Source organism: Pimephales promelas, chromosome 12, assembly GCF_988280905.1.
Source record: "Pimephales promelas chromosome 12, fPimPro1.hap1.1, whole genome shotgun sequence".
NCBI lineage: Eukaryota > Metazoa > Chordata > Actinopteri > Cypriniformes > Leuciscidae > Pimephales > Pimephales promelas.
The window spans coordinates 20,842,356-20,856,185 of NC_142780.1; positions in this window are offsets into that span (position 1 = coordinate 20,842,356).

Below are 13,830 nucleotides of genomic sequence, written 5' to 3' on the forward strand. Positions count from 1 at the left end.
TAATATTATATTTGTTGTAATATAAACCTAAACAACGAACGATTGTGTGAGACGTTTCAAATATGGCCAGGCCCAGGCAGGCAAGCCTTAAAAGCTTTTTTCAGAGGCCAGACGCGATGGACGATGGTGAATCAGGAACATCTCATTATATAGATCAGTGGTTCCGCACACTCGTAGACTACAGTTTTCTTTTCATCAAAACTTGACCAATTAAGAGGAGATATCTGTTCTGTCTTGCATATTTTTATCGATTTATGCCGTCCTATAGGACAATTTTTGGCCAGTGACATGACGTTACAATCGGACCAATGTTTGCTGGACTGATATTTCTTCATCTGATGTGTCTTGCTGTGCTGTCTTCCACCAAATTCTTTCTCTTCTCCGACCCCGCAGCTTTCTTTGTTAGCTTAGTGTTAGCATGGCTCCCATCAAGTTACTCGTGCTATATTTCTCAATGTAGAAAGTTCCCTCAGTGTCGCACATAGATTTCAATTGAGTACGTCACTGTCCTTTTCTCTGACGAACTGAAAATAATAAGAATATGTCCCATCTCAGAAATGAAGAATCTTTCTCTATAAGTGATCTTAACCATCGAATTCCAGCTTTTCCAGAATTTCGTCTCTGTTGTTTGAATGTCTTGTGGTGTTGGTAAATTCTTTGTTTTTAAAATACATAAAACTAACCACTTAATTTTTTGCTTAAAATGCATTGTTGTAATGGGTATAATATTACCCAAATTGTATTAGTAACCCTAATGCATTATATTAATGCGTTACAAGAAAAAGTAATATATTACTGTAATATAATTACTTTTGTAATGAACTGTAGTCCTGATAGATGCAATGAAAAACAGGGTTGACATTAATATTAATATCTAATATTACTATACTATTACTAATATTACTATTAATAATCGTAATTTGTTGCTAAGGTACTCAACACAGTGAGTACAGAAAGTGGGAAGAGGAAACCTGAAGTTGAGTAAATTCAAAAAAGTCATTTTTTTATATCAGATAATGACAATGATAAACATGATAAATCCAAAACTCAACCATATCACAACGCAAAAAGTTTAGAAACAACACTATGTACAAACGGTTTGTGGAAACAAGAAACAAGTAGGAAAAATTAAGTGGCAGTAAACAAGAACTATAGGCGACAGGACAGATGCAATGAAAAACCACAACAAAAGTCCACATTACAGGGCATATGTTGGAACATTTTAAAGTTGCTGATGTTGTGTCACATGTTGTGTAAAAGAAGAAGCTTCAACGTTTCTCTCTCCAGTGACATTTTTTTTTTAATATCCACACTGTGTGTCACAGATGTGAAACTGAAATTGGAATATGGCTCAGTGCTCCCACAAAAAAGCAGCATGTGCCCAACAGATGCCTTTTCAGATGATTAAACAGTGTTTGCTGAATGTGGTCAATGGAGGAAGTAAAAAAAGAAAGTGGGAAGACAAAATTTCACTGTCCTCTCTTGTGTGTATACGGCAAGGTTTATTGACTTTGTCCATATGCCAGTTGCCTGGCTCAGATTTTCCTCTCCCTAAAATGCATATGTGCATTTCTCGTGTGGTTTCTTGTGGTTGTGTTCATGTGAAAAAAACAAAGATCCTTTATTCTTCGTTAAGTCTTTATGATCACTAAGGGACACTGTCTATGTACATCCCAATATGCTGTTTTAGACAAAAAGCCTTTTAGATTTTCTTACAGAGTGTATCCAGTAAACACTGGTCTGCCTGTTTGCTGCCATTGCGGTGAAGTCTTATATATTTGTGTCACTGGTTACAAACACTGTGGTTGGGAGTTGAAACAGTAATAGGATGTGGGTCTGGCAGGGGAGCTGCACCATTCCCTCTCTGTTGATTTTTGGTCGGACAGGCAATGTGGGGAGAAAATCTTTGACTCAATAACAAAATTCTTGACCTCTCAACTGTAATGCACCACAGTTTTCACTCCCACACTGCCATCCCCTTTCCCCTTGGGAAATGCACAGGCCTTTTGATGTTTACAGTTTCAAATCGATTTAGTTGGTCCAATGAATACATCTGACTGTTTGTTTGATGCACTAAGTAAAAATAAGTACCTAAGAATCAAATAGTAAAATGGAGCATGTATCGGTAATGGGTACACGAGAGTGCACTACTGTTAACTTTAGAAAGAAAGCAAAGAGGTTTCTGGTCAGTGTTACTTTCCAAAAGAAGGGTTGCAGCAAAAACTTAAAGTTCTTAAAGTCAAAATCGTTTCTGTTCGCATTTAAGAATGAATGTTTTCTAAAATGAGGGCTGGAACTAGAATAGGGTTGTGAGCATTTTCCCCTAACAGCTACATAAACACAGGGTGGAAGTCTGTACAGTGCCTCATTAGATTTTTCACTACCACAAAATGAGAGCAGAGCGAGTTCATTTTTAACCCTTTGGCTCTGTTTATTTCATAACCACACCCTGGTTTCATCTGCGCAAAACAATCCACTCCAACCAAGCCCCCAGCCCAGGCACAGACCTACTCTCTGCCCCGTAGTCCCACTAGTTGTTTTACACACCCAAATTGGTATTTATGTTGGTTGACCAAATTGCAAGTTTTAGAGACCTGGGTGCCCACAAACTATAGGATCTATTAATATCCCGTGCAGACACCATCATTATGAATGACTCATAACAGCTTTATGGGAAAACTCAGGACAATCAATTAAAAAAGCAAAACATATCGACATTGTTCAGTACAAAAACAGGAATTAATATATTCATGCTCGGATTTCACAACTACAATAATATGAATCAGCAACATTTAAAATATTTAAATGTATTGTAAAAAAAAAACATAAATGAAATAGAGATGGAGATTGTAAAATATTCAATCTCAACACGTTTTCCTTGCCGCCCAACATGAAAACACGCAGCATTAGTCAGGATAGAAACAACATGATAAGGAAAATTTAAATTCAGTTTTATTAGTGTTTGGGTGGTGCTCACTATTGCAAAACGAATGATGCATTTAATCACTTAAGCTTCCACGCCCTTCTATCCCCCATTCCTCCTCTCCCCTCTTCCTGTATTTTTTGTTCAAACTTCATCTTCCTCCGCACATCTGTATTGGCATTGTAGCCTACATGCCTTTTAGATTGGTTGCTTATGCTCTTTCAGGACTAGACGAGTGCAATCAATTTTAAAGTCAGAGGAATTTAAAAGTTCTGTGAAGGAAAAAAGTGTTCATCAGTAATGTTCTGCAGCCGGTTGCACTAAACCCCAAAGTGGGAAGGTTAAGAACCGTCTGAACCGGGTGTGTCCATTGGCATGGCTATCTGTCTACAAAGTGAGCATCCCAACATGATCAGCTCAATGTCTTTCTTTTATATTTGTCTTGATTTTAGAAGTATGGGACAAGTGTGTGTGTGTGTGTGTGTGTGTGTGTGTGTGTGTGTGTTAAGTCCGAGAACAGGACGTCAGTCTACTGTCGGCACTATGCATCCACTGTAGACAACATCAATTGTGTTTTTTTGACGCAATGCGATGGTCACATCCGGTAGGCTTTAACAGGGTGTTAGTGATAACATACTTCAAATTATAACTAAAGGTTTTCTTAACTAAATGGGTTTATTGCAAGTTTGCAACTGACAACTATACTTGTGCATGTTTTATAAGCCAGCTTTGAATAGACTATTGCAAAATCCCTGTCTCTGATTCATGTCATTAAGGTTGTGGGTTCAAACTGACGGTCTTTTGTGCACCTTATAATAAGCCATTGACAGACAGATTGTGAATTGGAAGTATTTATGCAAATGGGTGCCTTGAGAGCTCCCCATGAGAGATGATCCTAGCTGTTTGTTTTTAAAGAATGATTTCCCAATAAAGTAAATAGGCTAAATACATTATGATATTATACAATAAGGATTGAGAAGGTCAGTCGGTATATCTTTTCTTAAAAAGTTTTAGGTCAGAGAATTTGAACTATTGTGAGATCCCTTGGACAGTATGCATGTTGAAAAGAATCTTAGGAATCATCTTTTCCTATTCCTCATTATTCAGTGTGCCTTTTCTTGAAGTTTAGATTTATAGCCCATGACCTAAACATTCAAACATGCCTCTTGCAACATATGAACTGTCAAATCTATAGGTTCTTTGTTGGTTCACATTTATAATTAAATACAGAAACATTTCAAACCATATTCCAAAGGGTTTGTGACCGCTGGTAACAATGATTTCCAACCATTGCTTAAATTTTCACAGCTGTCCAGGTCAAACACTTCATCCTGAAACCCTGAGAACTCTAGAAAGAAAAAGGTTCACACACTTACTGCCAATATTCACAATACACCCACACAGCAACGTGAATGTCTCTGCTACGAGGGCGTATAATAAATGAAGGCACGTAGGGGGTTCCAGGCCCCATTCTCATCTCTGTAGGTTGGGTGTGTCTTAGAAGAAGCTGTCCGGTTTCTGTAACCTCCATGGCAAGCAGGGGTGGAAGGGGAACTGTAATCTCATAGCACTCATCCACCTACACAGTACCCTTTTACAGCTTGGACTGATTATGATTTTCTCAGGTTACACAGTTGTGTTTGCAGTTTTTGACCAATGTGAATATGTTGTCCAAACAAGTGTTTTTTTTTTTTTTTTTTTTTTTAGAGTAACCATTGTTACACATTATTTTAAGTTATTGCAGATGTATTGTCCATTAAAGACAGCAAGAAGACCACTAGATTTTGTGAGTTTGTACAACGCATTCTCACCCCAAGGCGTGACCTTTGACCATGCTTCAATATTTGACGTTTTAGGCGCCCTTTTGCGTCACTTACATGACGCGATCCTACGGCGTCATCTAACTGACGCTAAAGGAAAGCGTCAGTTAGAGGACGCGGTTAGGTTTAGGTGTGGGGTGGGGGTAGGGTACACGCGATCCTAGGGGGTCATCTAACTGACGCTAAAGGGCGCCTAAAGCGTCAGATATTGAAGCATGTCCAAATGCTCAGTTAAGTGACGCCTTGGGGGTGAGAATGGGCTGGTTTGTAATGTTAAAAAGCTCCATAAACCATCAGACGAATTTATATCCATTCCAGGTGACAAGAACAGATTTAACTGGAAAACTGGCATAGTAGCAGGTCTAACAAGTTGCGTTTAGTCTTTAAAGCTACGTTTATTATTATGAATGCAATTTATTAATCATTCTAAGATTGTAACTGATTATTTATTATTCTTTACACAAGCTTTACACATAGGCCATGATTTTAAGGCCAGCCAAGTAGTTTGTTGAGGGTTGTTTTTTTAGGGAAGGACTACATGCCTGCGCACATATTCAAACGCGCTATAGATTGAACTCTTAATAACGCATGTGCACACCATCAGCGTTCTCACAGGTTTGCGTTTTTAAAGTTTGCGTAGAGAGAACTGATAAGATAATCTGTATCAAGATAATCAGGACTTCACCTAGGATTGTCGGAAGGGGAGAAATCGGTCCAGAATTGCCTTGAATATCTTGTAGTGTGTACGATGCCAGACATGAACCGCGAGTTTTCTATTGAAAACTCTCATTAGAGAGTTAAACATGTGGAGCTTCCCAAAGCGAATGAATCACAGTGAATGTATCCTGCTTCCTCGCTCCAAACTCCAAGCCAAACTCGCTCCTGATTCTCTAAGAGAATAAAGCAAGAACAGAGCTTTCTACTGCGAAAGCATCACAATGACCGCATCCAGCTATTTTAAAATTTGAACACGCTTCAACAGATTCTTTTACGCGTGCATACAAACAAAGTGGCTCCTGAAGACAAAAAAGCTGATGACGTGTCTTGCACCTTCGTGTCTTGCGCTACTCACAGGCTTTAATCTTGTGACGTCATGGACTGCCGTCGGCCAGTAAATTGTCATCTGTTACACGTATTTAGACACCGGACAAACTGTGGGTGTTTCCCATCAACTCCAAGACGCATCTTTGAAGTTCCACTTCGAAAGAAATATTTAACGCTTTCATAGTTACAAAAACAAAAATGTAAAAGTTAAACACTTAGAGTAAAACAACCTCTTTTAAACTTTGGGCATAAGAGCATAAATTTAGCTATTTGATAAGCTTGTAGCCTATTTGACAAGCACACGTAAATAATATTTTTACATAATTCCCGTAATATTTTTTGGGATATGGCATAAGCATATTGTTTGTATTCCAAAATAAGCAGAACACAAAACTGTCTCTGCTCATCTCAGTGTTTACTTTGGCCAAAAGGACCAGTTTTGACAGAAGCACTATTGTAGGTTGTGTCAGCATTGGCTGCTTCCAGAACCTCTTTTAAAACTCATAAATATTCGGACTGATTTATATGGATCTGATTTAGCATTTATCTTGACATGATTACCAAAAATGATATGTTATATACTTACAAGCTGCTGGTCATGTTTTCCCTTGAATACAATAAGACAAATCAAGGGAGTCACCATGACACACAGGGCAGCTGTGACCACAGTAAATCGTCAACAGATGCAGCGACTAGACTTGTCATTTGTCTTGCTGAGAAGAATAAAATAGACACGTGCATAATATTCCCTCATTAACCAGTCAACGCATAGCCATAGGTCTGTATTTGAACCTCAGGCACAAAGTTGCTTTGCCCAGTGAAGAAAACACAAAACATTAGGGGAAAACCAAATAAAGAGATAATGCATACTTTTTTTAGATGGGTGACAGAATTCTGGAAGAATAATCGTTTGGAGGATTCCAATCAGTTTCAGATTTGACCGTGTCACTATGATGATCACTATATGTGTGTCATATGTCACTACATCACATGAAGCAAAGAAAAGTGAAAATGCTAAAATTATTTACTTGATTATTGTATTTTTTTGTGATTACTTACTGTTACAGTTTTGTTTACATTGTTGTTGATTTTGTAGCAAATATAGTAACTTTTTGACTTGTAATTTTATAATGTGTTTTTTTATTCTTCTCAAAATTATTGGTCTGTTGATGGTTACCTGCATGTTTCATGTACCACAACGCATTCTCACCCCAAGGCGTCACCTTTGACCATGCTTCAATATTTGACGTTTTAGGCGCCCTTTAGCGTCACTTACATGACGCGATCCTACGGCGTCATCTAACTGACGCTAAAGGAAAGCGTCAGTTAGAGGACGCGGTTAGGTTTAGGTGTGGGGTGGGGGTAGGGTACACGCGATCCTAGGGCGTCATCTAACTGACGCTAAAGGGCGCCTAAAGCGTCAGATATTGAAGCATGTCCAAATGCTTCCCAAGGTGTCACTTAAGTGACGCCTTGGGGGTGAGAATGGGCTGTGTACCAGTGTGCATTCCACTTCGCTTTTAAACATACACTCGTGAACTTCCCTAAGCACTTCCCATTCGGGTGAATCATCGCCGCCATTTTGAAGTGAGTTCCATTTTGTCAAGTAGGTGAGGGAAGTTTATGTGGAAAGGCCCTCGTCCCCTTGATTATGGCAGAGGGATCGAGTCTACTCCAATGTACACTTCAAGTAGCTCTATGTCCCACAATTCAACTTGATTGTGACGTCACAAGAGATCGCGCGGTTAACTGTAAAGTGTAAGATATATTAATTATCTTGAGAGATTTAATTGCATATTATTAGTAGCTACCTTACGTTCACAGTCAAAGTTTAAGCTATTGATATTTTTATTCCATTTGTGTAATTTTATTTTTCTCCAACAGCTCATATACCTATAGGATTTTACATATTTTCTTCAACAATTATATGCATATACAGTATAATGGTGCATAAAACAAAATCATAATTAAAAATGGTAAATAATTAATCAACTTCACAGTGAATTCCAAGTGTTGTGGAAATGATTCTCTGTTATTCGAAAAGATAGGAGGAAGAAGACAAGTGGAAACCTTTTCAAAAGTCAAAGTATCAAAAGTTTATTTTCTTGCAAGAAAACAAATCCAATCTTTGGCGTTCAACATACAGAACAGTGTCTACATGTGAAGGCGAAGGCTAGTCCTTCTCATCATCCTTATATACCTGAAAACCCAGGAAACCATGCAGGCTATGTCTGGTTTTGCTACCGATTGTCTCCTACACCGTCTAGCAAGGAAACATGTTTGCGCTGCTCTTAACTATTCTTGTAGACCGTATATTTAATCTGGACAACAATGACATTTGTGTTTTAAGTTTCCCGTGTTCAAGTACAGCTTGACTTCACACCCCAATTTATCTCTTGGTTGCAAGTTCTGTTCGACCTCACACCTTTCTGCTTTATCTTTTGTTTGATCAAAACCCTGCACAAATATAATTCACACTTGAGATACAATGAGCTATTAAAATGTTTCCATGCTGCTTGCTTCTTTGTTAAACACATGTCCTCACACTAAGCTTACATTACTTATGCATTTCTAACAGTTTAGTTATACCTTTAACAATGTCCTTTGGATTACATGAACATCTTCCTTTAAATGCTTATGAGTATATGTTAGATGATATGAATATTTCCCTTTAAATGCTCATGAATACATCTTCTCCAACGTTAGTAAAAGTTACACACACATCTATCACATCTTAATGAAATAGAAGAAAACATATAAAAGAAAATAAAGATCATATATGAAAGAAAAGAAACTTAAATGTAAATGCAAAATTAGCCATTACATAAGTGAGGGGGCTTAGTGCGTTCCGTCTAAACCTTATGTTAGCAATGACGCACATCCGAGTGAACGAGACAGAGGGAAGTTAGTGAAAGCCATAAAAAATTGGAATGGAGAATGCAAATTTGGAATGCAGAACAAGTGTTGAGGTCTGTGTGAGTTCCATAAACATCCCTTGTCTTGACTGTTTATGATGTTATGGTTCGTTTAAGACGATAATCCCTTTACTGTCTATACACAAGTAGGCTACATTTAAAATTAAACTCATTATAGACTTCTGCATAATTAAAATACAGCTTACTTAGAAGTTCCCTCAGAATTGGTCTACAGTGACGTGTTGTTGTTACTAGTGTTATTATTTTTAAATGTAATAATTATTGTTATTAATGCTGTTATTCTTCAGTATTTCCAGATGTACAGTAGGCTAAATTTCAGACATATTCGCTTTTATTAAAACCCTTGTGCATTGTTCAAATTCACTACCCTTTCGTTATGTTCGTGGCTGAAAAAAGCCACTACTTTAAACTGCTGTAAAAATGTATCAGATAAATATTTTTTTCAAATTTTTTTGCATAAATCTATTAACCGACCTCAGTCCTGATCAAAACTACTAAATTTTAAAAAAAAATTCAGGATTTAAACTCTTTAATTGCCAAATTCATAAATGATGTCACTGATTTGGGGGGGAAAAAAACACAAAATGACTTATTTTCAATATAAAATATGATTGTGGACTGGATTTTTTTTTACCTTTTATCACAGTCTTGGACATGTCAAAGATTAGAAACAACATTGGTTTTGATGCATTGTTAGTTTTTGTGTAGCATCAGATTTTAACTTTTTCTCCCTCATTTACTGTTCGTGGCTGTTTTTGCCCCATTGACTTCCATTATAACCACATTTTTTGATTGCAAAGCCATGACACCATAAAATCATGCATTTTTGATTGTTGATGGTTTTCCCTGTTGGGAAGAGGTAAAATTTGTAATTTTTACTGTTGATAACCAGGTGGAACCATTTAACCCTTTAGACAGGCCTGTGCAAAAAAAAGCTTAGTTTCTGGCTTTTACATGCAGTTATATGGAGTATAATAGCATATTACAGTGTGTATATGTGTGTGTGGGTGTGCGTGAGTGTGTGAGAGAGTGTGAGAACTCACCTTGATGCGTCTGAGAAAATAAAAATATACACTTCAGCTCTCAAAACTACATGGAGTAAACAAAAACAAAGTAAGTGTATTTATGCATCTGCTGCCTTTTGATGGTGAGAAATGCAGACTAAACAAAAACAAAGCAAGTGGATATAAACGCTTGTCATTTGATGGTGAGAAGAGCAGCAAGCAACATGAGAAAGGGCTTGACTTGTAGTGAAGTTTTAGAGATGATTATGCAGTCTGACCCCTCCAGCGAGCTGCAGGAGGTATTGTCTTCTCACTCTGACCGCAGACTCAGGACAGTCAGATCCTGGTTTGGATGTGGCACCCTCATCATCATCTCAAGCTTCCACTGAAGGCGAGGAGGATTCAGATGATCCTGGATCTGGATGGACTGGGAGAATCTTGAGAGGGACATGGTGGTTCTGAAAATCGCACGACCACTGCGATCATCCCACAGGCAACGTGTGGACTCCCCTCTGGATCTGTAGAAGCTGGCCAAAATCAGTAGCCCCATGCACAGAGATCTGTGGAGTCCACAGATCCAGGATCCTCTGAATCCTCCTCGCCTTCAGTGGAGCTCTAGCTTCCACTGAAAGCAGGAGGATTCTGTGGATCCTGGATCTGGGTGGATTCGGAGAAATGGTGAAGTATGGTTTTCCACCAATGCGGAGACAATTCCCTTTCTTCAGCCTGCAAGAGGCGTGAGTCGAGGGCCGACACGCAATGCTATCGCAATGGTTCAGAACATGGATTCTGTGTTCAATCTGTTTTTTACGGAGGAGACGACTGACCTCATTGTCAGCATGACCAACCTCCATGGGCACCGCACAATGAGAAACTGGACTGGGGTGGACTCCACAGATCTCTGTGCCAACATGGGGCTACTGATTTTGGCCAGCGTCTACAGATCCAGAGGGGAGTCCACACGTTGCCTGTGGGATGATCGCAGTGGTCGTGCGATTTTCAGAACCACCATGTCCCTCTCAAGATTCTCCCAGTCCATCCAGATCCAGGATCATCTGAATCCTCCTCGCCTTCAGTGGAAGCTTGAGATGATGATGAGGGTGCCACATCCAAACCAGGATCTGACTGTCCTGAGTCTGCAGTCAGAGTGAGAAGACAATACCTCCTGCAGCTCGCTGGAGGGGTCAGACTGCATAATCATCTCTAAAACTTCACTACAAGTCAAGCCCTCTCTCATGTTGCTTGCTGCTCTTCTCACCATCAAATGACAAGCGTTTATATCCACTTGCTTTGTTTTTGTTTAGTCTGCATTTCTCACCATCAAAAGGCAGCAGATGCATAAATACACTTACTTTGTTTTTGTTTACTCCATGTAGTTTTGAGAGCTGAAGTGTATATTTTTATTTTCTCAGACGCATCAAGGTGAGTTCTCACACTCTCTCACGCACACCCACACACACATATACACACTGTAATATGCTATTATACTCCATATAACTGCATGTAAAAGCCAGAAACTAAGCTTTTTTTTGCACAGGCCTGTCTAAAGGGTTAAATGGTTCCACCTGGTTATCAACAGTAAAAATTACAAATTTTACCTCTTCCCAACAGGGAAAACCATCAACAATCAAAAATGCATGATTTTATGGTGTCATGGCTTTGCAATCAAAAAATGTGGTTATAATGGAAGTCAATGGGGCAAAAACAGCCACGAACAGTAAATGAGGGAGAAAAAGTTAAAATCTGATGCTACACAAAAACTAACAATGCATCAAAACCAATGTTGTTTCTAATCTTTGACATGTCCAAGACTGTGATAAAAGGTGAAAAAAAATCCAGTCCACAATCATATTTTATATTGAAAATAAGTCATTTTCTGTGTTTTTTTTTTCCAAATCAGTGACATCATTTATGAATTTGGCAATTAAAGAGTTAAAATCCTGAAATTTTTTTAAACATTTAGTAGTTTTGATCAGGACTGAGGTCGGTTAATAGATTTATGCAAAAAAATTTGAAAAAAATATTTATCTGATACATTTTTACAGCAGTTTAAAGTAGTGGCTTTTTTCAGCCACGAACATAACGAAAGGGTAGTGAATTTGCCCAGAGTGTACTGTTGAGTTTTTGAAAAATTTCAAAGCATTTTCCCAAAATATGTGTCAAAATAAGATTTGTCACCAAAAATCATTCCATTTGCTGAAACAAAGAAAAAGTTACGGCCAAATTAAGACTAAAAAATACCCCTTAGTGGCTGAAAAAAGCCACAACAGCACATAAGGGTTAAAACCTATAGGTTAGTTGAGTGAAATCATTACATTTGCATTCATAGTGTGCTGTGACATTTTTTAGTAAATATTTGTCTGTATATGTCATAGAATAATTTTAACTCTCAGATATGTATTCTGCTTTGTCTGACATCAGTTATTCAAATATCCAACTGAATTGTCAAAATTGTATTTTAATTAGAATAGTTGATTTACTATTTTACATAGTAAATGATACTTAAAAATCAGTGTTGTAGTACTCGAGACTCGGACTCGTCTCGGACTCGGTCTCGAGACCATATTTTAATGGTCTTGGTCTTGTCATGGACTCGTGTCCATTTGGACTCGGAATTGACTCGTACTCGAACATTTTTTTTTTAGGACTCGGAATTATTCCCGAGTCCACTCGAGTTCATTTCAAAATATTTTTCATGATTATTAATGTATGTTAATAAAATATTTCTTTAAATTGATTGACACGCCCAGTGTTTGGTGATTTTCTAGTGCGCAACTGCGCATGACAAATTGTAATAAAATTACTTTTAACACCACCTACTATGTGGCCTTATTACCCTAAACTGATCATATTTTTTAAACTCTAAGTAAATTCAGTAAAAAAAAAAAAAAAAAAAAAAGTATTTCTCTAAGTAAATAAAAGTAAATTAGGTAATCAACCCTCACTGGTCTCTGGTCTCGACTCGGACTCGACTCTCTATGGACTCGGTCTTGACTCGGACTCGACTCTCTCTGGTCTCGGTGTCGACTCGGACTCGAGTGAGGTGGTCTCGACTACAACACTGTTAAAAATATATAAATATTGATAAGAATATTATATCAAAAGTAATTTATACATTCTGTAAAAGTTTAACTGTAGGGGCTTCGTAGGGGGTTACACGACCAGAATAGCCTCTTTGAATAATTGTACATTTTGTTCTATAACAACTACTAAGCAGATGTGTTTATTTATTTTATAATAATACATTGGCATGGGATGGCTGATGCATCATCATGCTAAACTATACATGCCACATGCACATATAGGCTACTATCTATAAATATATGGACTTTATCCTTTCGTTTTAAATGTGCATATTATGTATAGCCACACTGTACAACTGCCTGTGTATAGATCTAAAATAACTATTCTACGTCCGACGTCGTTAAAATTGTTGAAAATCGTCGTGTGGATTCGACATGAGATGTCGCCTCACTCGATACTCAAACCATGCTGTTTGTGTCAGAATGGCAGTTTGCGTTACCGCATGCGGGAAACCGCACTCATTCCATGGCTCTGAAAAAATGCTGGAAATATTCGGCAAGTTATAACCCGTAGAACCCGTCTTGTCATCTCCAAAAATTATTAGCCTGACATTATCAAATCTGTGGACATTAACACACCGCTTTGGACAAACCTATACGAGAAAAATAGTATAAAACTGAGATAGCCTAAATCAAGAAGCAGCAGCAACAACAACTGTATAAAACTAGGAGGTGGTGGTGTGACGTCACCCCAAACGGGGATTGTAGGCCTACACTTTGCTGAAAATAATAATAATAACAATAAATAAATAAATAAGATCAGCCTACATATGCTCACTACTCAGATGCCCTCAGTAATAACAAATAAATAATGCAATAAAAGGTTATCATTTGCAGTTTATCATTATCATATGCAGTTTAGCATATACAATCTGTTGTATTTTCTATTTTTTTCTATTTCTTTTTGTGTTGAGAGAGTTCCTTCTTTTCTTTGTATATTGTCTTTTTTATACCATTTTGTTGTTTTCAGATTTTGTATTAATTTTTTTTATGTATTTTTTAAAGTAGCCTAGGCTACAC